The sequence below is a fragment of the Stegostoma tigrinum genome, chromosome 5 (genome assembly GCF_030684315.1).
Source record: "Stegostoma tigrinum isolate sSteTig4 chromosome 5, sSteTig4.hap1, whole genome shotgun sequence".
Taxonomy (NCBI): Eukaryota; Metazoa; Chordata; class Chondrichthyes; order Orectolobiformes; family Stegostomatidae; genus Stegostoma; species Stegostoma tigrinum.
In genome coordinates this window covers 42,872,974-42,899,606 of record NC_081358.1, presented here as the reverse complement: position 1 = coordinate 42,899,606, position 26,633 = coordinate 42,872,974, and the positions used below count along the sequence as shown (strand labels likewise).

At 37.1% G+C, this 26,633-nt stretch overlaps 1 protein-coding gene across 4 annotated transcripts in view; it reads right to left on the bottom strand.

Annotated features, from left to right (window-relative positions):
- Positions 1-26,633, bottom strand: part of LOC125451649 (sal-like protein 3) — a 67,938-nt gene that overhangs the window by 39,584 nt on the left and 1,721 nt on the right. The window lies entirely within an intron of this gene.

Sequence of the window (26,633 nt, the reverse complement as noted above, 5' to 3'; positions counted from 1 at the left end):
GTTATAATTGTAACAGCCTCCACCTCCTCTGGCAGTCCATTCCATACATGCACCATCCTCTGCATGAAAAAGTTGCTCCTTAGGTCTCTTTTAAACTTTTTCCCTCTCACCTTAAACCTTTGCCCTCTAGTTTTGGACTCCCCCACTGCAGGGAAAAGACATCGTCTATTTACCCTATCCATGCCCCTCATGATTTTATAAACCTCTCTAAAGGTCACCCGCTAGCCTCCAACATTCCAGGGAAGATAGCCCCAGCTGATCCAGCGTCTCCCTATATCTCAAAATCTGGTGACTGCTTGTAAAATCTTTTCTGAAACTTTTCAAATTTTACAACATCCTTCCTATAGCAGGGAGACCAGAAAAACATGAATATCTATCTATACGCAATAGCAGTGACAGAACCACATTAATGAACACATAGTTTGATATCTTCACAGTTATGTTTTTTAGAAACAATATTCCTTCCTGTTAATAATTCCAAAAGATGGACGAATAACACTTTGCCAACAACAGTATCTGACACTCCCACAAAGCATAATTAACAACTCCCCAACCCTCCAAATAGGAGTCCTCGGCTCATACATATCAATAGGTGTAACCTATTTCTCCAAACGGAGTAGCCTGGTTCTCGAAAGAATCCATTAAGTTCAGAATTGCACTTAGTAGGTCTAATGCGTACACTCCACATGTTCCATGCTACAGGGATGCCAAAACCCTCTTCAGTTGAGCAGCTTGTGATTTAAATCACGACAGAGTTTCTTCTGTAAAATGTGCATGTGTAAAACCGAGCCTGGCTCCACTGCCATCCTGACAAAAATGGGAAGTGGATCTGGGTGCTGGACTTGTGATTTTGGGTGATGCCTGACATTTTAACCATGACAATTTTCACTCTGGCGAAAATTTGGGCCATGTGTTTATGTAAAACTCCTCAAGACTTCAGGCTATCCCAAACACTGCAAATCCCATGAAGTGTTTCTGTAAAATAGAAAGCCAATTTGTGCACAGAAAGACCACACAAGTAGTTTTCACAGGGTTGCTCAAGAGATATATATTAACTGGGTCACAAGGAGAACTCCTTTTTTTTTCCAAATAGTGCTGTGGAGCCTTCTAAGTCCATCCGACAGGGAAAATTTCACCAAAAAATCATATCTCCAATAGTGCAGCACGGACATATCAGCTTTGCTTACTTAAGTTCCTAGAATAGGCTTGAATAAATCCCTTTGGCTAAAAGGCAGCTTCACTACCACTGAACCAAAACTGATACCTGGATTTACTCTCCATAGGCACTTCACTTTTACAATTGGTTCCAGATCACATGAGGCGAATTCCTGTGGGCACTTGATCATGCTCTATCAAACTCCTGCAGTACCTCCATACACATTCTGTGGGTTCTATATGCACATTTGATTTTATGTCTTGCTGACATATGGACCAAAAATAATTGCTTACGTTCAGCACAGATAAAGGCACTTTGTGAGAATTAGATAATGATATGACTGTGAAAATATAGGAGAATGGAGCACTCAGCACAATTATGGTGAAGAGATAACAGAGGGGACTGGTTAGCAAGAGTCAGGCATTGGTGGTCATCTTTTGCAAACAAGGTAAATACAATGGCTGGCCATACTCACCACTCAGTTGAATAAATTGGGCTTACATGCGTAATGTTTACATGTATTGATGATAAAATATAGTCTACACTGAATGTCACCCATTGAAAAAGTCACATGAAGGACGAGAGGAGTGACCACAGCTATTCAAATCATAATGACAGTGGAGAAAAATCTGAAGAGCCCAGTGTTGCTATGGAGGCTTTAAGGTGTAAATGTGGCACAAAGTTGAGTGCCCAGCACACTGTGTTGATGAGAAAAGGGAAGAAATGTGGGAGATAGAGTTCAGTTTTGGGACGCATCAAGGCATCTAAATTGAGTTTAACAAAGAAAAACATAATTTTCTAAAAGACTTTAGGTTTGCTTGTACGTATGAATTATGTCAAATAAAACAAAGATTAAAAAATCAAAAATAGAAAAATTTAAAAGACATGAACTAGAAGACAAAAATTACCAAGTTATGTTTCCATTGTACAGAAACTTGGTTAAGTCTCATTTGCAGCATTCAGTATCATTTTCACACAGGTCTTTAGGCCTTGTGGACAGATTCCTTCCAGACAAGAATGGACCAGCAGCTGGTTGGTCATATGTCAGGTGTGTGTTTCATGACTTATTGTTGCACACCGATATTCAGCACCTCTGTAAAGATCCCACAGGGTCTCCAGATAAAATTGTTCTTAGCACTAATGCAACTTCATCAGGATCTGTTCAGGATACATCACTGGGCTTTCTGTATTGCATGCAGCTTGTAGGTTGGAATATAGTTGATTACTAGTTCTATGATCTCACCTAGAGAGCGTGTAACAGCGGTCATTACAGCTTAAAAATGCAGAATCACTTTTTAGACATTATTCAGAAGCTATGAGCATCACTGGCAAGGCCAGAATTAATTTTCTGTCTTTAGTTGTTCTTGAGAATGCAGTGGTGTGCCTCCTTCTGAAAATATTGCAGTTGAAAGTGTGAGATATATCTAGTGTTATTGTGCTATGCCATTTCTGAGGGTAGTTAAGAGTAAACCACATTGCTCAGTATCTGGACTCCTTTCTGAGCCAATCTAGGTAATGATGGCAATTTTCTTCGAAAAAGTACTTTGGTGAACCAAAATTTGGGGAGCCAGATTCATTTTTGTGACAAAACAGCAGCTTTACAGTCAATCATTACTGAGTTTTTACTTATAATTCCATATTTATTAATTAAGCTTAAAATTCAGGTTGCTATAAGCATATTTGGTCTCTTGTCTGTGCAGCATTAGTCTAACCTCTGGATTATTATTTCAATGATATCACCATTATGGTATTGTTCACATTCACACCAGAGCGGGGGAAAAACCATCAACAAATAGCATTAAATCCATTAAATGTTTTACCAAAAATATCTTCTTTCATTCATATTAACAAATTCAGAAAAAGTTGTGGATTACAAGACTCCCCCTAACTAAACAAATTCTATGACTGCTCTGCAAATAACTCTAAATCTTCAAATGACTAATGTCAAGTCTACCCAGGCATTAAACACTCAATTCTCAGCTGCAATTGTATGTGGGACGTGGACCTATTTAAGGCTTGACAAAGGGCATAAAAAGCAATAATTTGTTTTCCAATCTTAATTTCCTAAAGTTGGTTAATTCATTTCTGGAGTAGCAGATAAACAGTTATCAGTGCCTTTTCTACAAATTCTACATGTATAACTCACATTTTCTTTGCTAAATTTGGCAAGCATAGTAGTTTTAACCTTGGTTTTGACTGGTAAAATTCATTTAATTTACTGATGGCAGAAACGCCTACCACATTAGTTAGGGTTATTGCTGAAAAGGCAAATATTTGTGCCAAAAAACTTCTCCATTTCGTACATTTGAAAAAAAACATTTCTAGTTAAAATGATTTCAAGATCCTTGTCCTTACTTTGGAATCATTCCAAAGCCTCACTCCACCCCACCTTGGTAATTTCCTCTTGCCAAATGTCTCCTGTTGCACACACCCACTGCCCCGTGACACTGTTACTGTTCGTACACTGCTCCTACTTGAACTACTCTGAGAGGTTTCCCTCCATTTCAGCAGCACTATTGAAATTTTAATAATGATTTTGAGACAATTAACAGCGGTCACTGTTATTTATTGCAAGATGCACCGCTCCATCATTAGCTTATCAAAAATGGCATCATGCTGACTGCCTTAACATTGAAAGGCATTGAATGCTGTGTTTGTGCGGTGCATACAAACTGAACTCCCCACAGAAAATGAAATCTGGCCCATTTAAAAATTGAGTATTCATTTCATAACATATCAAGTTTTAACTATTGCCACTTAATATTTCTCTGGCTATGAAATTTAACTAGTACAAGTGCAGAGTCTCCCTCCTTCAGGTTTTAATTGTTGTTCGAGGCATTTTTTTAAAAAAGTAAAATAAAATCCTTCTCTTTTCTGTCATATTCTTCTATCTCAGTTTCTTTTCCCTCTATTTATTTCTCTCTACATGTTTTGACATTTAATTTGTCCACCTTCTTTCCTAGTGCATGTGCTGTTCATTTCAAAATTGGTCAATCTGAATAGTTAAATAGATAAATGATTTGTTGTCTTCAAGCTCTGTTTCCCCTTCTGTGATGTTACCAGCTTGTACTTTAAACAGCTTGCCACTCAAAAATTGCAAAGTACCCACATTTGCAAATGCAAGTCTAAGTGCAATAAGATACCCTGACCTGTCACAACAAACCATGGCATATTATTATGAATCATTAAAAATATGCTTTATTGCTTATGCATAAGAGGAACAGGGTTAAAAATAACTGCACTTCAAGGCTCCTAATATATGTATAATTGTTTAAAAACCTAAGTTTAATTTCTATTTGCCATTTCTTGTTTAATTGTATAGTGTAGTGTTAAGTTGTGGAAAGGTAGGGAGTGGATCCTTTGTCAGAAATGTGGAAATTGTATCACTGGCTTGAACAGTCAAGATGTATATTTAGCCCACTCACAGCCATAAAGAATGTGCAAGAAGTAGTTGCATCTATACTTGCAGGTAAGTATATTACTGGCTCTTGAGGAACCAAGGAAATGTTCTCTCAGCACTACTGGAGGAAAACCAGCTCATTTAAATTGGAGCATGACTAGTGAACTCAAAAGATCACATCGGCCGGGGAGTGGTGATGGTATTACAATCATTCTTGGCATTCTGCAGTGATGGAATGAAATAATCAGCCCACGTTTTTTTTACTTTTGATCTCTATTCTGTTACATCTCCTGCAAAGTCCATATCTACAAGTGTGCACACATCCAGTGTGGACTAGATCCACCTTTGATGTGATGACTACATCTGCTACCCTTGCAATCAGTCAGACAAAACAACTGATGAGAATTCACGAAGCGTGGTCTCTTCCAAGAAATATCAGCATTCATAAAATCCTAACCCAGTAAGAACCCAGATATGAAGAAAATGAAGTTAAAATTTTCCTTAACACCAAATATGCACCAGGAACAAATTAAAACTTCAGAATAAAAACTTGCTCTATACTACCCAGTTTTAAGTGCTTTTAAGAGAAAATTCTGCCAATGCTCCAACAGGGAAAACTAAACTAAAACCCTTCTAATTTAGTAGCCTGCCCTGAGGTTTAAAATCTATCTATGGTTAAGCAAGACAGTAAAGCAAAACACAATTTTTTGGGCACTGCACGTTTTGGGTAAGGGACAAAATAGCTTACCTAAAAACCTCTTCATGCAACCTTGCAACACCCACCATCTTTTTACTGTGGCATTTTACAGGAATCTTTTTGAGATAGAAATCTTTTTACTCTCAAGTTTTCTTAATGAATACAGTATTTACTTCCCTGGCAGACACCAATATAATTCATTACCTTACAAGAAAGCCCTCTTTATTAAATGTTCCTACAGACCTCTTAATGCACAGTGTCTACTGCCTAATATGTAAGTATGATCTGTAGCACTAATCTTGTTACATAAACTGCCGCTGCATGGAACGCTCCATAAATGACAATAATTTTATTGCTCTGCATACTCATCTTTTAATCTCTTCCCCATTTTCCACTGCGATGTCCACACTGGCAGCAACGCATCATTGTGCTTCAATACTTTGGGCCACATGACTGCTGCGCAGTGATCAGATACATAATAAAAAGTCCACAGTTGGGTGTATTTTCGTGGGATTGGGATCTTGTCCTTAATCCCCCCCACCTTCCCTCTGCCCTCCTTTATGTCCAAGCTGAAATATTCCACCATGCTGCCCTATCCAGCCATTCAGATGAGAACACATGATACCTTAAATCAGAATTATTAAATTTAAGAAACTGGGGAGATGGTATCAATTGACAGGTTCACAACTAAAGCTTCTAAATCCTCCCACTGTGGGATTTTGGCTGCTGCTTCAAAGAGACTGCACTTATGCTTTATCAAATACATATTTCTGAATATGAATTCTGTGTTGTCGGAATACGAGATGACGGGCAAAGACCAACGATGTAGCACGCTACCCCAGTCGAAAAGAGGAAAACAAGAGATTAGGCAAATCTGGAAACAATTATAAAATGATGCCCAGTCTAGGCTTTTAAGAGCACCTGGATTATAAAAGGAAGCAAGTAATGATAAAGCAAAGGCTCAGCAGGTCCAGCAGCATCTGTGAAGAAAAAAAAAACAGACCTAACGTTTCACGTCCGGTAACCCTTCCTCAGAACCGGACCTGAAACACCAACTCTTTTTTTCCTTCTTCACTGATGCTGCTGGACCTGCTCACCTTTTACAACAACTTCTGTTTTTCTTCCTGACTTACAGCATCCACAGTTCTTTCAGTTTTTACTTAATGAGAAAGGAAATGTGCTAAATTGTTGCTTAGTGGTGCATTATGGATTAAAGGGCGTGCACTCAGTTTTAAACTGCAAAATGAGGGTGGAGTAAGGTCAGTTTGGGGAGGATGGTGCTCATAAAGTAGCATGAAATTTTGCATAAATGAGATGGGAAAATGCAAAGAAGCATGAGCAAGAATATTACCAATGAGACAGAGTGAGGCAGCCAAGAGAGCTCACGGCAGAGAAAGACACATTGGATACCAATGGTGAGAGGAGGAGTCAGCTGACAGGATTCTGTTATCCTACGTTGGGGTGGCCAGGGATGTTTAAAGACCCTCCCTTGGGTAATCTTTTCTGACATCAGCTTCATAGAATTTAAAAATGATTTAGGAGAAAACAGGTGTGGCATGAAAGAAAAAAAACAAGGATTTGGATAGCTTTAGTAATGAGGAGATGTAGGAGCTTTATTTAAGGTAATGAGGAGGTAATGAGGACAAGAATACTGAATGATGAGAAAGAACTGAAGGTGACACCATTAAAGTTAATGAGATGTAGCTGTTAAGCTGCAAAAAACAAAAGCAAAGTGTGCAGAGAACTGAAACTAAATTTTCATTGCTCTGCTGAAGATGGGTGAATGGAACTAATTTAGCTGTTACAGTGCACATAAACTTATCATCTGAAGGACACTGATTGATGCCTGTTGAGTAGAAATATCAACAAAAGTCTGGCTGCAGAATATGTGGAAAATGTTATTAATTACGTAAAAGAGGAACACTGTGGGTTTGAGAACAGAGTCTATAGAGCTAAATCTGTACAGATAGAATAACTTTAGAGCAAATTAGATAGTCATGAACATTACTTTGGTAGGCAGTAATAACTTTTTGGAAGGGTGGAGCCAGAACATATGAAATGTTTTAGAGTTGCTCATAATGACTGACAATGCACCAAAGCAATCAATAGGAGTTCCAAATGGACATCACATATCAGTGGTGGATGAACCATATTAAGATATCTAAGTTTCCAATTGTGGATTTGGTCAGATCTTTTAATTTAATGTATTGCTTGGAGATTTTATTTAATGAGAAAGGAAATGTGCTAAAAATTGTTGCTGAGTGGTGCATTATGGGTTAAAGGGCGTGCACTCAGTTTTAAGCTGCAAAATGAGAGTGGAGTAAGGTGGGATTGGGGAGGATGGTGATCATAAAGTAGGGTAATATTTAGCATTTGGAGATTACTAAGTATAGAAAGGCAATCAAACAAAATAGAAAAGCGTGGAGGTATTTTTCTAGGATATAAATTTCTAAACAGAAAAATAAGTTATGAACTAGTAAATACATTGACTTTGAAGGGATTTTTCTTGATGGGAGGATTGGAGATCCTACTGGAGTTCAGAAAGCAGAGAGCTGACAGAGTAGGAATAGTTACAGCTCTCACAACAATTGAACAGGTAAAGAATTGGAGGTGTGATCTTTAATGCATTCAACAAGAAAAATTTGAAGAGAAAAGTGGGCCACAAAAAGTGCCGATGTGGCTGGAGAAGCACAAACAATGATTTCAAAAGAAAATGAAATGGGCAACTGGGATTGAACAGGGGTGTGAGGCTGACAAGACAGGAACCGTGGAGAGCTTGATGGGCTTAATGACCTCTTTCTATGCTATAGGTGCTCTATGATTCTATGAGAGTCGACTTTTTCTTTAGCAGGGTTTAGCAATTATTTAGGTGACGAAAGAAGTGGAAAGATAGATATTTAGAAATTGGCAAGGAATACGATGAAATAACGGACAAGATGCAGGAAGAGACAGGCTGATACAGCTTTTCAATAAAATTATGTCTATGGGTAGAACTACCAAATTTGGCAGAAGAGTGAAGTATGACTGCAATGGTTTCAGTTACTTTACTTACGCTGACAGAACCAATAAGCATAAATGCCACAATAGGACTAGGTAAAATAATCTTCAAGACTGTTTAAGTTAGTTCATTCATGCTGTCAAATAAAGAAATGACTGATTTGTTGCTGGGTTTCTGAAAGAGGTAAATATAAAAACACGATCAGAATAGTCTAATGAGACGAATACATTTTAAGAGTTAGAGCCAAACAAAACAAATACTTTGTATTTATATTGTGTTCTCATGACTTAGAACGTACAGCTAATGAGATACTTTGATTTGTGATTATTGTTGAAATATAGGGAAACGCAATACCCAGTTTGTGCACGGTAAAGTCCTACAAACAGCCGTCAGATACACACCAGATAATCTGTTCTTCTCAGTGCTGTTGATTGAGGGATAAATTGGAGGACTCCCCTGCTTTTCATTTAATTGTGTCATAAGATATTTGGCATCCACCTGAAATAAAAATGGGGACTTCAGTTTAATGACGCATCCAAAAAGCTGCACTTCCAATTGTGGTGCTTTCTTTCAGCAAGTGCAGTGAAGCATCATCCTGGATTTTTATGTACTCATGCTTATTTATGAAGATGAGAAAAAGGTTCTGGAGTTTAGCTGAAATGCTAGTCTGATTTGGTTAGGCTGTTAAGTTACTCATGGTCATGGAGCAAAAAAACTCAAAATTAGTGGAAACATTGCTGAAGACGAACACTTAGTGACTGCAGGATAGGGAAAAATAGATAAATTTTGATTGACAAGTGCTTGAAAATTACAGAACTACCAAGTTCAAGACAGGAATAGACAAATTTAGCATGATGGAGGCAGAAAAGTTGGACCACAAAAATTTAAAATTCACTGATTCAAGGCAGTGGTGCAAAATGAACATAGTATCAACTTGACACAGCCAAAAAGTACCAGAGGAAAGGTCACAGGCATGAAACATTAACTCTGCTTCTATCTCTAAGATGCTTCGAAACCTGCTGAGTTCATCCAGCGTTTTCAGTTTTCATATCAGCTTTATTGACGCTATCACTCTTACCTCTGAATCAGAAGCTAAGGTTTGAAACCCCAGTCAGGATCCGGGGGCATTGTTGGCATTCAAACACATTCTGAAAATGCACTACATTATCAGAGGCATTTTGCTTTAAATGAGTTGTGAAACTGAGGTCCTATTTGCTTGTTCGGGTGGATGTTAAAGCTGTGACAGGAAGACATGAGGATTATCAATGTAGAGTGATGAGATCAAATGTGCAGAAGAACCCTCCTCATGTTAGCCTATCACAAAATAATCTGAGTACATAATAAGCTGTGTTTAGATCCTTATTTACTAGAAACATGGCCTTTATGATCTTGAAATCTCGTCCCCTCCATGCCATTGTTCTTCCACAATCCCTATACAGATTTCTCCCAATCTACAATTACTACTTGCCAGATATCCAAGACATTCTTATTCAACTGGACAGCAAAACGGCTCATCCCAAATGAAATCTGCCTAAATCAGAGCATTGTTACTGCAGCTAACCCATCTTATGGCATTCTTTTGAGAATATCCATGGCTATACATAAAATATGGTGGCAACTGTTGATCCTTGAGCCAAAGTCTTAGTTAGGCCTCATTTGGATACAGTGTCTGGTTTTGCTCTCTCAACACGCTGGAATGTATTGAGTCTCTCAGATGAGGATCACAAATTTAATTCTCAGTGATGAAAAACAACCTTGACCGAGAAGACAGAATAAAAGACCCTATATTTCAGAAACAAGTAGAATTTGGAATAATTTGATTAAGGTTAAGTTTCAACTGACACATTTTTCCAATCCAATAGATTAGTGGGAGAATGGGTCGCAATTTTACATAGTACAAAGTCAGAACTCGATAGGATATCACGAGCTGGTTCTCGGATCTCTGAAACAAGCAGCCGTTTCATGTGGTGGGGGAGTATTTACATAATTGCTTTAAGTCAGAACAGATTGGTTTCTGCCTTTGCCTCTTGCAAATGGTAAGCACTGCAGAAAATTCAGGACCAAAGTAACGTCCTGGACTAGATCTGGTTGCAACAATGTACAAGAAAAACTTCCAGTTTTCTTTTCTCCATAACTGGCTTGGAGGTTTATCTCATTTCTCAATTCTTCTGGGAATCACACAGATCAGCAGGGCTGAAGAGTGTATGTTTTGCAGCACACACAGTATTACAATTTGTGTAGGAAAGGCTGGATGATACAGGGACTCTTTACCTAAACTTTATTGTACGCATACTTATAAAAGGTTAGAAATCACATGACACCAGGTTATAGTCCAACAGGTTTATTTGAAATCACAAGCTCTCACCGTGCTGCTTCTTTGTCAGGTGAAGTGAAAGTAAGCACACAGGCACAGAATTTATAGGCACCGAGATCAAAAGATAGTACAAATAGTGTGACAGGAATATTGACAATGTTGTTACCTTGGTTAGATCCTCAGCGTGTGACTCTTATACCAATCACGTTTTTCCAGACATTTAATTTGTCTCCAGCACCACCTTATTTTTAATCTTTTGTAATTGTCTCTCTGCCTCAATTAACTGGATCTTACGTCATCCCTTCACTTGCTATTCAGCTCTTGACACTTTACCCACACCGTCTGACATTTATGGTCACCTGCAGAGGCTTGTTATTCAGCCTGTTGACACTCCACTCATGCCATTTGTACTACCTTTCGATCTTTCTGCCTATAAACTCTGTGCCTGTGTGCTTCCATTCACTTCACCTGATGAAGCAGCAGAGCTTCAAAAGCATATGATTTCAAATAAACTAGTTGGATTATAACCTAGTGTCATGTGACTTCTACCTTGTCCACTCCAGCATCTCGACACTTTGTTTATATATGCATGCGGGTATGTTTCTTAGCACTGTTAGCTGCAATAGAGCAGGGTGAGCTCCTAAAGTACAAGAACAATGAAATGCTGGAGGCCATTCAGTGCATATTGCCAATACAATCTCTTTGAAAGAACATGCTACTACGAGGACCAAAGGATCTGCAGCTGAGGCTTTAATGGTAAAGCTCTTACACACGATGGGATTATTCTAACATGAATGCCAAAACTACCCTATTGAGGCCTTGGACACCACCATCTTGTCAACTTTTCCATGACTTCTTAGTTCTGTGAGAGCATCTATTTAGTTTGTGATATTGAAAATTATCCATTGTCATAACAACAGTGAATCAGAAGTGCTGGAACAATGTAAAGGGATCCTGATTCTCCAAGGGATTCTGGGGCTAGGTAGTTCATGTAAACTATGTGAATGGCCATGCATCTTGTTTGGATACATCTTGCCCACATGATAAAAGGGAAGGGTAGAGGGGATGGACTGATACGAAGATAATGAAATTTTGGAGTGTTCAAGATACTACAATTCAAGTCTTCAATTCTCGTGGACCCCATTGTGTCGCTTCAGCAATGACTCCTTTCTGATTGACAATGTGTTGAGGACAGAGGAGACCCTTTCACTTTTTCCACCTCCTTTTACCAATGCCAGGATGGGATGGCATGAATCAAATTTACACTCATGCGGGAAGTTGTCCAACAGGCACAAATTCCATCACCCTGGACGATGCTCCGATGTTCTGGTTTCACCAGGCATTGCCTGAAATACCTTAACTTCTGGAACAGCCTAGGCTCATGTGCTCTATTTCAATTTATTATCCTATCAAGAGGTCACACTGAACAACAATCTATAATTTTAAGTAGAGATCAATGTGCAATAGCTTACAAAAGTGGTGATAAAGAGTTAAATAAAACTAAACATTACTACCCTAATTTTATCGTTGTATGTGTAAACAATTCTGAGGATGTTGTGGGGTGGATTTTGACTTATTTAATCTTCAGGTGCACTATTAGGATATTATACAAGCAACCTATATCAGCTATACACTGTATTAAAATCAAATAGGACTCCATCTATTCTGTTCCAACAATGAGACGCTACCTTCTTTCTAAAAGCTACTTTGCACATCTGACACATAAATACTTCTTTTTCTATAGACTCACTAGTTTCTGCAAACTATAATTTGATATTAATTGAGATGTTCCATATTATTGACTTAGGTTAGCTTGAATTAGAGGAGGTAATTCAGTATCGGAGGTAAAAGAGCATTTATTTTAACGACTATACTACTTGGTGCCCTTAGTAATTAATGTGCTTCACATGATCTAAATGCAACTGTTAATGCTGCAATGGAAATCGAGCAGAGTGTAAGGACCCCTAAATCAAACCACCAGCCTCTCCCAAATGAGCTGAGTGTAGTGCCTCATTTACTAAGTAAAAACAAAAAATTCTGCATAAATACAGGAAACATTCCAGTATTTGTGAAGCGAACAAAGCAGTGTTGATATTTTAGGTGTTTACCCTTCATCAGATCTCACACAGGAAGTAAGGCTGAAATTTAGTAAAGCATTCTTTTTCAGAATTTGCAGGTGGAAGAGGGAAATTTTAAGTGAATATAATACAGGCTGCCAGTCAGGTAGTTTCCCTACAATTTGCTTTGACCCCCTCAAAGCTCCTTTGACAGTACATTACAAATCCACAACCTCTATTATCTAGAATGGCTATGGCAGCAAATGTGTGGGAGCACCACGAACTGCAAGTTCCCTTTTACATCACACAGTACCCTGACTTGGAACTACGTTGACATGATTTCACTGTCATAGGGTCAAAAGTCTCCCCTCCTAAAAGTACTTTGGATCTGCCTGCATCCCATGGACTGCAATGGCACAAGGTGACAGCTCACCGCTACTTCTCAGGGCAATTAGGGAAAGGCAATAAATACTGGCCATATCAGCAAAGTTCACATTCCAAAAAGCAATCATACAAAATAAGGTCTTGGGGCTAATTAGCAATTATGTTAATCAGGCTTAAACTTGTCAGGTCTCAGCTGAAATATAAGATGATTTACGATGTTACAGAAATAATGTTTTAACTCAAGTGTAGGAAAAAAAGTACACTGTTTTACCCACTCAAAACCATGATAATGTTTGTTTACTCAAAAGCGCAGGGCTAGATAAGGGAACAGTTGAGAAGACCAGAGTTAGCTTTCTTGGCTGCAGCAGGGTACATGACACTGATCAGCTTGTGCAAAAATAACAATTGCAACTTTTAAGTAAAAGAAGTATTAAAAGAACAAGACATTGCATGTTGTTTTATAATTGAAGATCATTCGCACATGGGGACTGAGGTTCAGTGAGGTGGCCAAATTGTTGTTTAAAGAGCTTTAAAGAAGATTTTGAAAATGGACAGAGACACAGGAAGGTGAAACGGCTTGGGGAGCTCCACTGTGTGAGACCAAGGCTGTAGAAACTTTAGTTTAATAAACACAGAATCAAACGAAGCAGAACACATTGTATACCTGTGTTGAAACAGTAAGGGGAACACAAGCAAGTACATGGAGCTTGATTTACACAAAAAGGTAGCAATTCGCTGATGAAAAAGCTGCTGAAGTCACAGCATTAGAGGATGGAAAGTTGTTGGGAAGTTGACTGCAATCTATGGGATAACAATTGGGATTTTATGTGCAATAGAATGAGGGTGACAAGTTCTGAACGAGTTGGATTTTAAAACAAATATATTCTTTCATGGGCTGCATGCATTACTGATGAGGTCAGCATTTATTTCCCATCCCTAACTGCCCTTAAGAGGATAATCGTGAACAGCTGTTTTGACCCTCTTTAGTGCATCAGATGCAGTCACACCCAATCTGTTAGGACAGGAGTTATTGAATTATTATCTAGTGAAAGTGAAAGAACAGTTATATACTTCCAAGTCAGGATGGTGTGTGGTATGGAGGGAGAAGCAGGTGATGATGTCCCCACGTGTCTTTTGCTTCTATTCTTTTGGCTGGTAGAATTTGTATGTTTGGATGCTGCTTTAAAAGAAACTTTAATGAGTTGCTGCAATGCATCTTGTTGATGGTCCATATTGCTCCCACAATGCACCAGTGGTGGAGGTCGTGAACTGATAAGCCGATGGATGGGGGTCTCAGCTGATGTTCACTCAACAAGTGCAGAATATTTATCATTTCGCTTCTGACTTATGGCTTGTAGACAGGATTGCAGAAGTCAGAAATTGACTTCCTACAGTAATTCCAACCTCTGGTCTGCTCATATACAGGCAGTTCCAGGTTGCAAATGGGTTTGGTTCCTGAGTTTGTTTTCAAGTCAATTTGTACACAAGTTGTGACACAATGTAGGACAATATAAAGCACTCCCTCCTAAGTACAGGAAATGTTCATATGTCAAATATTTTAAATTACACCACTATATGGGATCATGTTCATAGGTTGCTCATTTGTAAATGCCCTATATATACATACATATATGTACATGGGCTGACCAATTAAATTAGGGTTTTGTGGAGAGTACAACTAGGAAAGCCTGTCATTAAACTGAGCCTGAAAGTGCTAAAAATATGGATGAGACTTTCAACACAAGTGGAGAGTATGCAACAAACTACAGGCTGTAATAAGCACTCTTGCTAATAATTGAGAATGGGAATTTAAGTAAGTCACCCTCGTTTTCATCAATGGACAGTGCTTGAGTTCTGATCCAGTTTGGGGGCATGAAATTTGAGGGTTACAGCCCAAGCACCTCCAACAGAAAACAAATTTAGGATGGTTTTATTCTTGTCACTCTCAAGCTGCAAAATAAAAGTTGTATCATCAGAACGTCACTTTGTGCAAGGTGTTTGACAACATTAGAACTTGTCAATTCGAGGGTATTAATGGAGAGCAATGGCTGGAAACCTGAGAAAATTGAAAGTGAATGCAAGGAGGAATGTCAACTTAAAAATTACATTATGAAAATTAACTCAGAAAGCTTTATATTTGTATGAAAATTTAAAATAAACTTAAAATAAAAGAAAACTGAATTCAAATAAAAGTCTCTGCCAAACCAGAAACATGTCAGTTCCTAAAATTTACAAATCCTATTGGACATTACTATTTTAGGATTGTTACTCCAAATATTTACATTAATGGAAATACCTTCTGAAGCAGACACAAACATAAAAAAAAGCTGTACTATTTGTATTCACCTTTTTGGAAAAGATTAAGTGGCAACTGTGAATAAAGCCCATTTCACAAAGTCTGCTGATTTTTATCTTAAATATGCAAAATGAATGAGATCCCTATTATTTACATGCTGAGCCAAATGAATGAATATAAACAGCTCTACTACCTTACTACCGGGGAGGAACCATTTCAAGGAATGCAAATCAAGGAAAATTGAGCACTTGAAATGATGTATGTGGTACAACTATGGTGTACCAGGAAAGACACATAATGTAGCCAATTGAAAGTGTCCTCTTATCACTAGAAGAACGATTCAGGAACATGCTGAACTATGATAGGGCATGTCATTATAAACTCGGTAAGAAGAAAAATTTAAAAGTCACATATCACTAATAGTTAAGCTCAATTTACATGTTGTAAAATGACTTCTTTTTATATTGATGAGTTGCAATTTCGCGTATCCATTACAGGGTTGCTGATGCATGAACAGTTTGGCATATACAGTATCTGGCACTTCTACAATGAGAGAAGGGCTAATAGCATGTTAGTAACCTTTGCTGAACATCATCCCTTTGAAAAAAAATCGCAGTCTATGGATTAAAATTTACAACGTATTACGACTGACAGGAAGAAAAGCCTTCAAGATGAACAAATTACTTTCTTTTTAACTGTTATCTCTGCAATACAAGCTCCAATTACAAAAAACTACATTTCAAGAATTATCAAAATGCTGGACTTTGTGGTAGTAAGCAACTTCACTGAGGTTCTTTTTTACAGACAGATCTCTGGACTCTGAATATTTATTTCTAATGTCTGCATAAACCATTCAACTACGTGCAGATTTGAGTTGATAACTGTATCTCTGTTTACATAACTGATTGCATTTTTTCACAGAATTTGCAATTGCTTTGTATTGAAGTGCAACATGTAATTTTTTTCTTGCTCTTACAGCCCATCAAAGATAAAAATGCATCTATCTCACAGTGCTGATATTAAAGCAGCTCAGGATTAGTGTGATTCAAATCAAGACCATGTAAACAGCCCGATTCAAATCCCTCGTTGGCTTCTGCCCCCTTGTACAACACAGGAGTATGCACTGACATGAATGTGATACAGTCTAGAGTACCTCCTGTCATGGTGCCATGCAAGTGGAGTGCCAGGATTGAATTTAGCTTTGATCAATAATCCATACAGGACTCAATCAACAATGTAAATGTGCTATATGATTTCTTTTAAAAGCCTGCTTATTTTGTTAAACATTGAAGAATATTTTATGTAAGCAGAACAAAGGAGTTGTATTGTAATCTGCTTTGATGCAAAGATGATAGAGTGACAAACACTGGTAAAAATTTTGACTGGCTACTTTAAGAAAAGGTCCCTTGAGACAGAATCAATTACTTCCTAATATTTCTTAGCACTTATAAATGAGACATGTTTATAATATGATCTTAACTCTTCATTTGCTATTACTTTGTAGAACCACGCATGGCTGGAATCAGGAATTTTTGGGTTGTGGTTTGAAATCCTGAAATTAAAAAAACCTGCATAATGCATTGTTTTTCTGCTACAGAAAGGAAATCATTTTGACAGTGTTGTATTTTTCTTGACAAAATGTTAAATTGTTTTATTTTAGCACAAATGTTCACTGCTAATGTTGATTTTTCTACATTAAAATTCAGTAAACAGCATTCTCATAAAAGAGAGAAAAGTGAAGGATAAGAATATTTAGCACGAGGAACTCTAAGGTGGGTAAAGAAGACAGAGGCCCAACATGCTGGCAAATGGCTATTAAGTAAAACAAATATTAAACATGAAGTCTTTCTGAAATTTGACAGATCTAAATTATGTAGTTAGGTCTACACTTCACATGCAACAAGGTTAATTGGTCACAGGGAAATGATAGGAAAATTACACATCTTACTATGAATTCTACAGTAAGATAATAGGTAGAGAATTAGTTAAAAAGTCCTAGTAATAAAAAAAATCTCCAGTACTCTTGGAAGATATTTGTGATTCGTGAATGGTGCAGGTAGACAGGAAGTGTACCAAAATGGTGCTGAATATCTGATCAAATAATAATTATCTGTACATTTATGCTAGAAATTGAAAGGTCAGCAATTCTTTTGAACCTCTACAGATTGATTTACACATCCTGAATTTCTTGGTATATTATGGCCTTTATCCACTGTTAGTTATATATTAACTTGCACAATATTATGATGGCAGATGTGAGGTGCTTAACCTCCGCGTTGACAGTGCCTTTTGTGAAACTCCCTCCTACACTTTAGAACCCCTCTGTGCTAGCTGAGCAATTCTAGCTCCAACACATAGAGAAGTGTATGAGCGTAATTACTGAAATGGTCTATGTCAAAACGACTGTTTTCTAGCCAACAACACATGTTCCAGAAACTTCTTTCACTTGAAGTATCTTCTGAGAACTGGTAACGGTCAAGCGTACTGATTATTTATAAAATGCTTTAGTAAATCGTAGCTACCTCGGTCTGCTGTAGAAATCAATTATAGCTTTATGCCACCTTTAGTCTCTATTTTATCAATCATCAGCTGAAGATACTGTAACTGAAAACTTGATGTAACAGAAATGCAGGATGTTGCAAACTACAGAAGCAACAATGTCATATTTTAGAAATTTCACCTTATTTTAAACCAAATGTTCAGAAAAGAAATAGCACAAGAGGGAGTGAAAAGCTGTAATTCACACTCTGTATTCGGCAGACATTCATTAACCACTCAAACTTCTCTCACATGATTTATGTCATCAGAACCTCCAAGTTAAATTACAGCCATTAGCTTCCTGTCTGGTATTTATTATTCGTCATTCTGAGTGCTATCAAAAAATATTAGGGCATTTTCACCCTCGCAAAAGTACTTTGGTAATACTGTGATCTTAAGTTCATATATTTCATGCAAACTACTAGGAATTAACACGTATAAACAAAAATACAATTTTCTATTCCCTCAACATTAATAAAATGAAAAATAATGGATTTTGGTTTGTATAGTAACGCAAATATTCAACACAACTAATAACTGCCATCTCACACATATCACTGTTGTAGCAACTACAATTTATTAACACTAACATATATGTTCCAATACTGCTTCAAATGTCATTTCCATGACATATTACTAGATGCATGAACGGTAATCAAATAAACTAAGCAACCAATCTAAAATGATAGTTAAAATAAATATTAATGCATCACAAATTCTGGTGCTGCCGGTCCTTAAAAGGTTCATGTCAACAAAAGCCCACCAGAAATATTTTATATTGTAGTATAATAAGCAATACAGTTAAAATTATTTTAATAGTATTTTTATAAAATATATATATGTATTTATGGTTTTGCTTACACTGGCTACACTGTGGTACACTTCTCTTTCATCCATCTATGACCGCTTCTGCCAAAAATCTCTTGGCGACAAAATAAAAATTACTTTGTTCTGTCTTATTTACAAACAGTCATTAAATAAGTAAAATGCCAAAGTTCTGGCATTCCAGTGCACAGTCACATTTGCAAGGCACTAACTTGCAATTCCTACCAATGTTGTTAATATTTAAGGTACAGATTAACCCTGCTACAATGTAATGGATTAATGTGGACAAGGAAGTGGCTTGATCGCAAAACACTTTATTTACACAAACAGCTATTCTAATGCAAACCGATTATGTTGAGAAAAAAAATGTTTATTTCAGAACTTAACCTACATTTTGCTTAAATTCATTTAAATGCAAATCTGACTTTAAAAAAATTAAACACTGTGAACATACTATTATTGTATGTAAAGCAAATATTTAGTGGGTACTTCAGGTGCTTACTAATCTTAAGACACCAAAAGAAAGTTTCTTTTTCATTTAGCAGTCCATAAGAATTTTTTTGTTAACAAATTTGCATAATTCACATTTTTTCAAAATATAGAAACCACACTGAACATTTTCCAGAAGGCTGGAGTCAGTAGTAAATAACTACTCAGTTTCAATAGGGCGAGAAATGAACTAAAGTCTGTTACTTGGAGCCGAAATGCATCAAAATGTTTCCTTGTGCTAGTTTCACTGAAAATTTGTGATGAAGCACTCTGTCTGTTGAATAAATTGTTTTTTAACTCTTTATTGTGCCATAAATGCTGTGAAAAAAAGGATGAATCACCGCAGACAGAACTCATGCTGTGAGACAGGAGGAGATAAATAGGGATTTCCCACAGAGTTTAACAATGCGGGAAAAATTCCAGATTGAATGTCAGATTCTTCCACAGTGGTCTTTGCAGCTCAAAAGGCTGCCAAGAAGAGGCTGAACAGAGGAGGGCACTCTCGCTATGCTAAACCCTATCACTGACCTGGCACATTCATTATGATCTATTCAGTGGCCCACATCTCAGGATCTGTAACATAGAACCACCTGTGGTACAGTGTGCAATAGCATTCTATTGGAACAGTTGCATTTTCTAAGTATTACAGCACTGCATTACTCGGACAGAACAATTAGCTCTTTGTATACAAAGTGCGGATGTGGAGACGGCTAATACATTCCTAATATGATATATTACTCTATATGTGTTGAAACAGTAGTATATACAATGCTGACATTTTCTTTGTATTGAAGTTAGTTTGCAACAAATTTCTTTTGGAGAATAAAAGTTTAAAATAAGTTATTTCTGAAATTCTACCATTGCCGATTTATGAATGAGAGTGGTATGTACATAAATTGCTGAATGCGCTGGATATGAACTACTTGCAAGTATTATTGGAACACTGACTGGGTGGTCTTAAAGTCTCCAAAATGGTTGATTAAGAACCAGAGAACAATGGGAGATTAAATGAAGAAAACACAGCCTTTCTCAATGTGCCATTGTCCCATCAGTCGTAGTGCTGAGTTTAGTAGAAAACATCGTAACATTAAAAGATGAAGCTTCCCCACACAAAACTAAAATTCTGCTATTAAATGCAATTTTGCAGTAACATGTGAACAAATGGTTTTGCGTCTGCACACAGAACTTGCTTGCTGGTTAGTGAAGTTAACAAGAATCTGACAATTACATTCTTCAGCTTTCAACCATATATGCTGGATCACCGCCTCTTCACCTCCCCAAAATTATTATCTCCGTTTATCAAGTGCCAATCAAGATCTGTATGCTGCATACCATGTACACATTTTAATAGATGGCATGAAAGAAAAATTGTGTGTAACGTCATCATATGAAACAGTGATAAAGTAAAAATTGGATCTGTACCTGCCTGTTTGAGATGGTTTCAGTAAGGTCCTCCACTAAAAGGCAGCAAATTCAATACAAATCAAGAGTATGATAGCGTTCATGCTGTTTTGAAGGTTCCACCTCAGTGACGTCATGGACAGAGAGCTGACACATCTGAGACAGCTACATATTCAACTTTTTCAATACTCTGAACCAAATCCCATTGTCCCCGTTTTACAGCTTTCACACCAAGTCATATATCTCGTCACTTTATTTTCATGTCAAGAAACTCAACATTTGCCAGCAAGCATGACTTATGGGGCACTCTTCATCCATGACGTCACTTCCAGGTCATGTGGTTACGTACCAGAGATTGTTCTATTGCCAGCAGGAAAATTAATAAATAAAACAAACAACTTTGGAACACTTGAAGATCCTTAATTCTAAAAAGTCAAAAAGGGCCCTGACAGGTATACAACTTTCAGAATTAAAGATTTGCCAAACTGAACAGTTTTCCAATTTAAGAAAATGAAAAAATACACCATGTATTTTTTTTGATAAATGTTGATGGTTATAGCTTTGTTTCAGCCTATAACAAAACATCATTCTGTACTTGGAGGGTTAAGAAACTAGCCGAGCAAACTTTTCCCTACTTAATGACTGTAAACAATTCTCTTCATCTAGATGGGCATGTGATAAACTGTGGCATGTAACAAACTCACTGGGATCTCTGTTTAACACTCAAATTCAATGTTAACACTTAACAGAACAGTGGTAAGCTGTGCCGCCAAGGTCAACCGCACAGATGTACTAATTGTATTATGAGTTTGACATCTAGTGGCCACCTCTGGCAGGGCAAAGCAGGCAAAGGTTAAATCAGCAAGCTCTGTCAAAGCGCTTCTAACTACCCACCCTCAGGGATAACCCATCAGATGCTTGTTGGCACACCATGCAATCCCACCTTTTCAGTGAAGCCAAACAAAGGAAACTAATGTGTTACACTGGACAACAATGCAGTGCTAATAAAGAAAGGAAGCACAAAAGGTCAAAACAACCCCAGTATTTTTTTAAAAGCCATGAATAAAACCAGCCGCAAATTCCACCTCTACTCATACCAAATCATTACCCCTCCCAATCCTGGAGCTACACACCGTTTTCTGCAGCTAAAAAGCTAAGTGTTTGTCAAACTATTCTCTAATATTCACTATTATACAAACTAAACATTATTATATAAACTGTTCTGTTGCAAAATTACATTATTTCTATTTAGAAAAGTAAATAATATAGCTTGCTTTTCACAATTCAGCCCTGTGCTTGTGAATATTTTGAAAATGCTATCATCCAAATAAAATGTCCACCTCATTAGTAATCTGGTTAACTTAAACTGGGATCAAAACACACCATTCTCTCAATGTCTGAACAGAAGCTATACTTTGCAAACATGCTAAGGTAGCAGCAGCCAAAAGAATTAATAAAAACAAATTACTCATAACAGCATCTGATTGAATGAAGAAGGAGAAAGTAATAAGTTATACTAGATATGGTTACAAATGCCACTGTCATACTACTAGAACTAATTATTATTTAAATATTTTCTCATCTATTGAAAACTGCAAAAAAGCCTTTGTCATTAGAGAGGCTTTACACATTTTTCCAGAGACTGAAAATTTTTAAGGCAAAATGTATTCATAAAAACAATAATATGCAGCTCCTTTATATCATGCAATTGCTAGCTTGGCAGCTGGAAAACATAAGCTATCTTCTTAAGTTATCTGTATCAAAACCATTCTATGATCAGTAGCTTCAGACAACAATGAATGTTATATACACAAGCTTCCTCTATCAAGCTAGGTTCCCTCAAAAAGTGAGTGTTATTTATATCTACAGTTGATCGAAACCATTTTTTGTGATTGTGTTAAGTAAATTTTGATCAACAAAAGAACTACAAAACATATCTTTACCTCAGACAAAAAATATTCCAACTGCAATATTTCACTCCCTTGGCCTATAACTTTTACATTTCCGACCCCATAAATTCTACAGAATGTTGTAAAAAGCTGCAATATAATTGCTTTAGCAAAGATTAAAGTTTTTTATGAAATAATTAATTTGAAATTTGTGATCAAGAAGAGGGCAATCAAATGATTAGTACAATATTTCACCTTATTCTTGGCTGTATGAAAATTACATTGCCTTAAAAGACAATAGCATTTAGGCGTACATTTAAAAGTGCAACATGCTGAAACAAATACAATGCTCTAACAGAACTGATAGTATCAAGTGCCAATGAGTTTTTCAGAAAGCTAAAGACCAAACATGCCCACCCTACCTGCCTAATTATATAAAATGACTTATGTTCATAATAGTGGAACTGAAGTTCTTACCTGAAGGTGCAATTAAACTGGTAAGCTTATTTAAAAAAAACTACTTTTAATTTTTCTATCATTTTGCCTTTGAAACAAGAAAATACTTCTTTAGGCGCTAACAAAGTGAGAGATCTGCAAACACCATTGCTTTTCATGGACAACATGGCACTCTGGTACAAATTTACCACAGTGCATTACATAAAATAAATGATGGGTCATAGTCCTTTATTGAAATAAATTGCTATACTAACCATACCATCATCTGTCACAATTTAAAATTAAACAGTCCTTTGGTACTATCTTAGGTAATGACAACTTTTAAATTTCTGTTGTATTTTCATTAATCAATTGTTAATCTGACAAAAAAAGCAACGCACAAGGTAGTTCTAGCTGAATGTATAAATTCATTTAATGCTGTTGCAAATTTAACTTACTATCAGTGAACGGTTTTAATTTACCAGAGCAGCAAGTGACAGAAACAGAAATACAGTAATGTCCATTGAAGGCTTTTACCAAGCCTATCAGCTATTGTACTAAATAGATTACTATCATTACAAATGACAGGTCATAATACTTCCCACAGAGCTATTTTTCTACAGTATTATCATTCAATTCTGCAAATATTAACACAAAACTGCACCCTGAGAGGAGTGTTTGTCTTTATTAAAGATAGTTTTTGAACCATAAATCATTGAGGAAACTCAGCCGAGCAATGTATCTGGATAGAAAACATTAGTGTATCAATGGCTTGAGAAACTTATTTATATTGAACTCTGTTTCTATTCCAACTTTAAGTTCCTCATTTTGTAATCAATTCTTAAACTAAGATCTTTTCAACAAACAGCATTATTAGAAAATCAAAAGAAACATGCTTAGTGTAATAAATCATGCAGGAATTATAAATCAGTGCAATAAAATTGATTGTCTTTAATTCTGCAAGGTTACATATACTCAAAAAACAATTCTTAGGGCGTTGGCACTAAGCAAATCAAATTCCAATCTAAACTTCACTATACCATTGCTTTTCTTTCTAGCATCTTTATACTGTTTCAGCATAAGAATTATCGCAATGTTCATTGCAAAGTATTTAACAGTTCAAACCATGGAAAAATAATTTAATACTCCATTACTTCTACACTGAATTACCAAATGCAGGGGAAAATGCTCAATTAAATAATAAAATGAAAAGTTGACAAATAATGATATTCATGGTAGTGGGGGAGTAAAAGCTCTCATTCATACCTCCAGCCCTGAACTCCAATCAGTTCGTCTGTTGACTTCCAGATTGAAGATGGTAAAATCTGATTAAACCACAATTCCAATCTGGACGTGTGAAAACTAATCTAAAACTCCCTAGCAACCAATTACAACGCCTGCTTAAAAACTTGCGAATGTGGACGGTACATGAGAAAAGTCACTTTTTTTCCAGCAGTACTGTCGAAATGACACAAGTCTGGATTCCACAACTCAACGATTCTGGTGGAGCATGTTTTTACTCATGTCAGTCGAGCATGGAAGTTTGTGGGTAAATATTTAACTACTATTACGAAATCTTTCTTTTAGCACAAGAATGCAGCAAAAAAATGGATTGTTTCTGAGGACCTCTCTCCCATTTCGCAGTAAATCTTTAAAGACCTAAAATCGTTACATGGTTGCATTGGTGGCTTGTGAGAGCCAGTTTACAGCTATTCACAGATCACAATAATAATGCGAAAAAATTCCACACTGGGATGCAGTGTAGTCCTTTTGATTGTGAGGCTGTCTTTTTTTCCCCTGCAGAAATAAATCCATTCATCCGGCCATGTAGTCATTGAGGACGATACAAAACAAGCCAAGTGTGAGAAATTCTACGTGATGGAGTAAACAAAAAACATTTCCATGACAAAAAGATACTTTGCACTTAATCTACCTTACAATATGCAAACGTTTCTTTTAACCATTTTTAAACAAAATATATTTTAAAATTGTCCTGTTGAAACCTGGCCTGGCAGAAAGCTTGACAATATGAGAGCGGGCCGCCAAAATTAAAAAAAATGTTAAAAGCAGCTCTCTACATGTATAATAATACATGCATTGAAAAATGCGTAAAGTCACGTGAAGTTTTAACATGAAGACAAATGTTTATTGTGAGACATTGTAGCTGAATGGCCCTTCAGCGAAGGTTTCTCAACCACAAAATGTTTTATAGAGAGGAAGGTTCAAATGGACACGCACAAGTGGCTGAGAAACAAACCACCTTGCCACGACATTACATTTTTTCACCCCACTTTCTGTCAGAATTATTTCCCTGCCTGTGACAGGAAGTCTGCAGATAGAGTTTATAATCTTGATTTTTAAAAATAAATATTTACCAAACAGTGGCAAGTATGTGGAGAGGATGAACCCTTGACCACAATGCGGCTTTCTCCTCTCTTCATCCTCCCTCAAACTGGACATGCAAACCCGCCTCGTCAAATTGATTCTCTATCTTTTAAGGAGGATGATTTCTCCCTCGCACGTTTTAAAACATGATAGTATATCGCAGGCAAAGAAGAAACGGTGCAGCTAGGAAATCGAATAAACAGGCCAGTATTGAAATCTGCACAGTTCTTTTCAACTTGTAATTCCTCTAGTAAAACAAAATGAACATCATACTCCCCTGATATTTTAATTTTTTTAAATCTTGGGAATATTCGATTTATTTTTCGGTTTGACACCATGACAAGCTAATAATGTGACGCTGATTGGATTTAAGGTTATTCTTTCTCTCTCCTATGACAAGATCTTTTTAAAAAATCAACTTAGTTTGCGTCAGCTGGCCAGATTTAAAATTCGATGCTTTTCGTGAAAGAAATGTTGGGCCAGGAGTGCAGGAATGAAGTGAGAATTAAAGATGGCTGGCAGGTCAAGCTGGGAGCTGGCCGTCCTGCTTGTTTTATTGTAAATTCAACAACACACACACACCAATCCCACACTGACCCTTCACCCAGCTCCTTCTGCATCACTGGCCCTGCCTTAACCCTAAACTAAACCCCACAAATTAAACAAATGCAGTAGTGTATCTTGTTTAACAACAGGAGAACTACCCCACCACAGACACACACACACCAACCTCCTCTGTAAACTTCAGCTAAACTCAAGTAAGCTAGGATGTCCTTTGCTGATCACACACTTGTATTTTAACACGCGCACTCGCCTCTCTCGTCTATCAAAAACCTCAAAGTTACAAGATCCGCTATTATGCGAATTAATAATCCAGCGTTTTTCTTTAAAAATAGGATTTACCGACCAGTACTGTGCGCGCTCACATCTGTTACTTAAAATACTCGCATAGAGGGTTTCTTAGAAACACGCAGCTGGGAAGGAGAGTAATAGTGCTGGAGTTGGGGGTGGGGGCTCTCGTTGGTTGTCGAGGGTTGTTATGTGTTTGGATGTGATTGTGTGCGCGTAGGTGTTCGGTTTCCGGGGTCCGAACCCCCGAGTCCACATCTCTCATCAGCCCCAGTTACAGTTCTCATTGTAGGCACAGAAAGAGAGAGAGAGACACAGCGATAGATAAAGGCAGAGTTATAACCCACCCCTTTTGCACAGAGACCTCACGCACCTCTCTAAAAAAACAAGCACCTCAACTTTTAAGCAAATAAAAGGAGAGAAAATGATGCATCAGACGTAGAATATAAAGCACTGATCCAGCCGCATCACTTTCCAAAACTAGCCCAACACTCGCGAAACTACTGTCAGACTGCGTCGC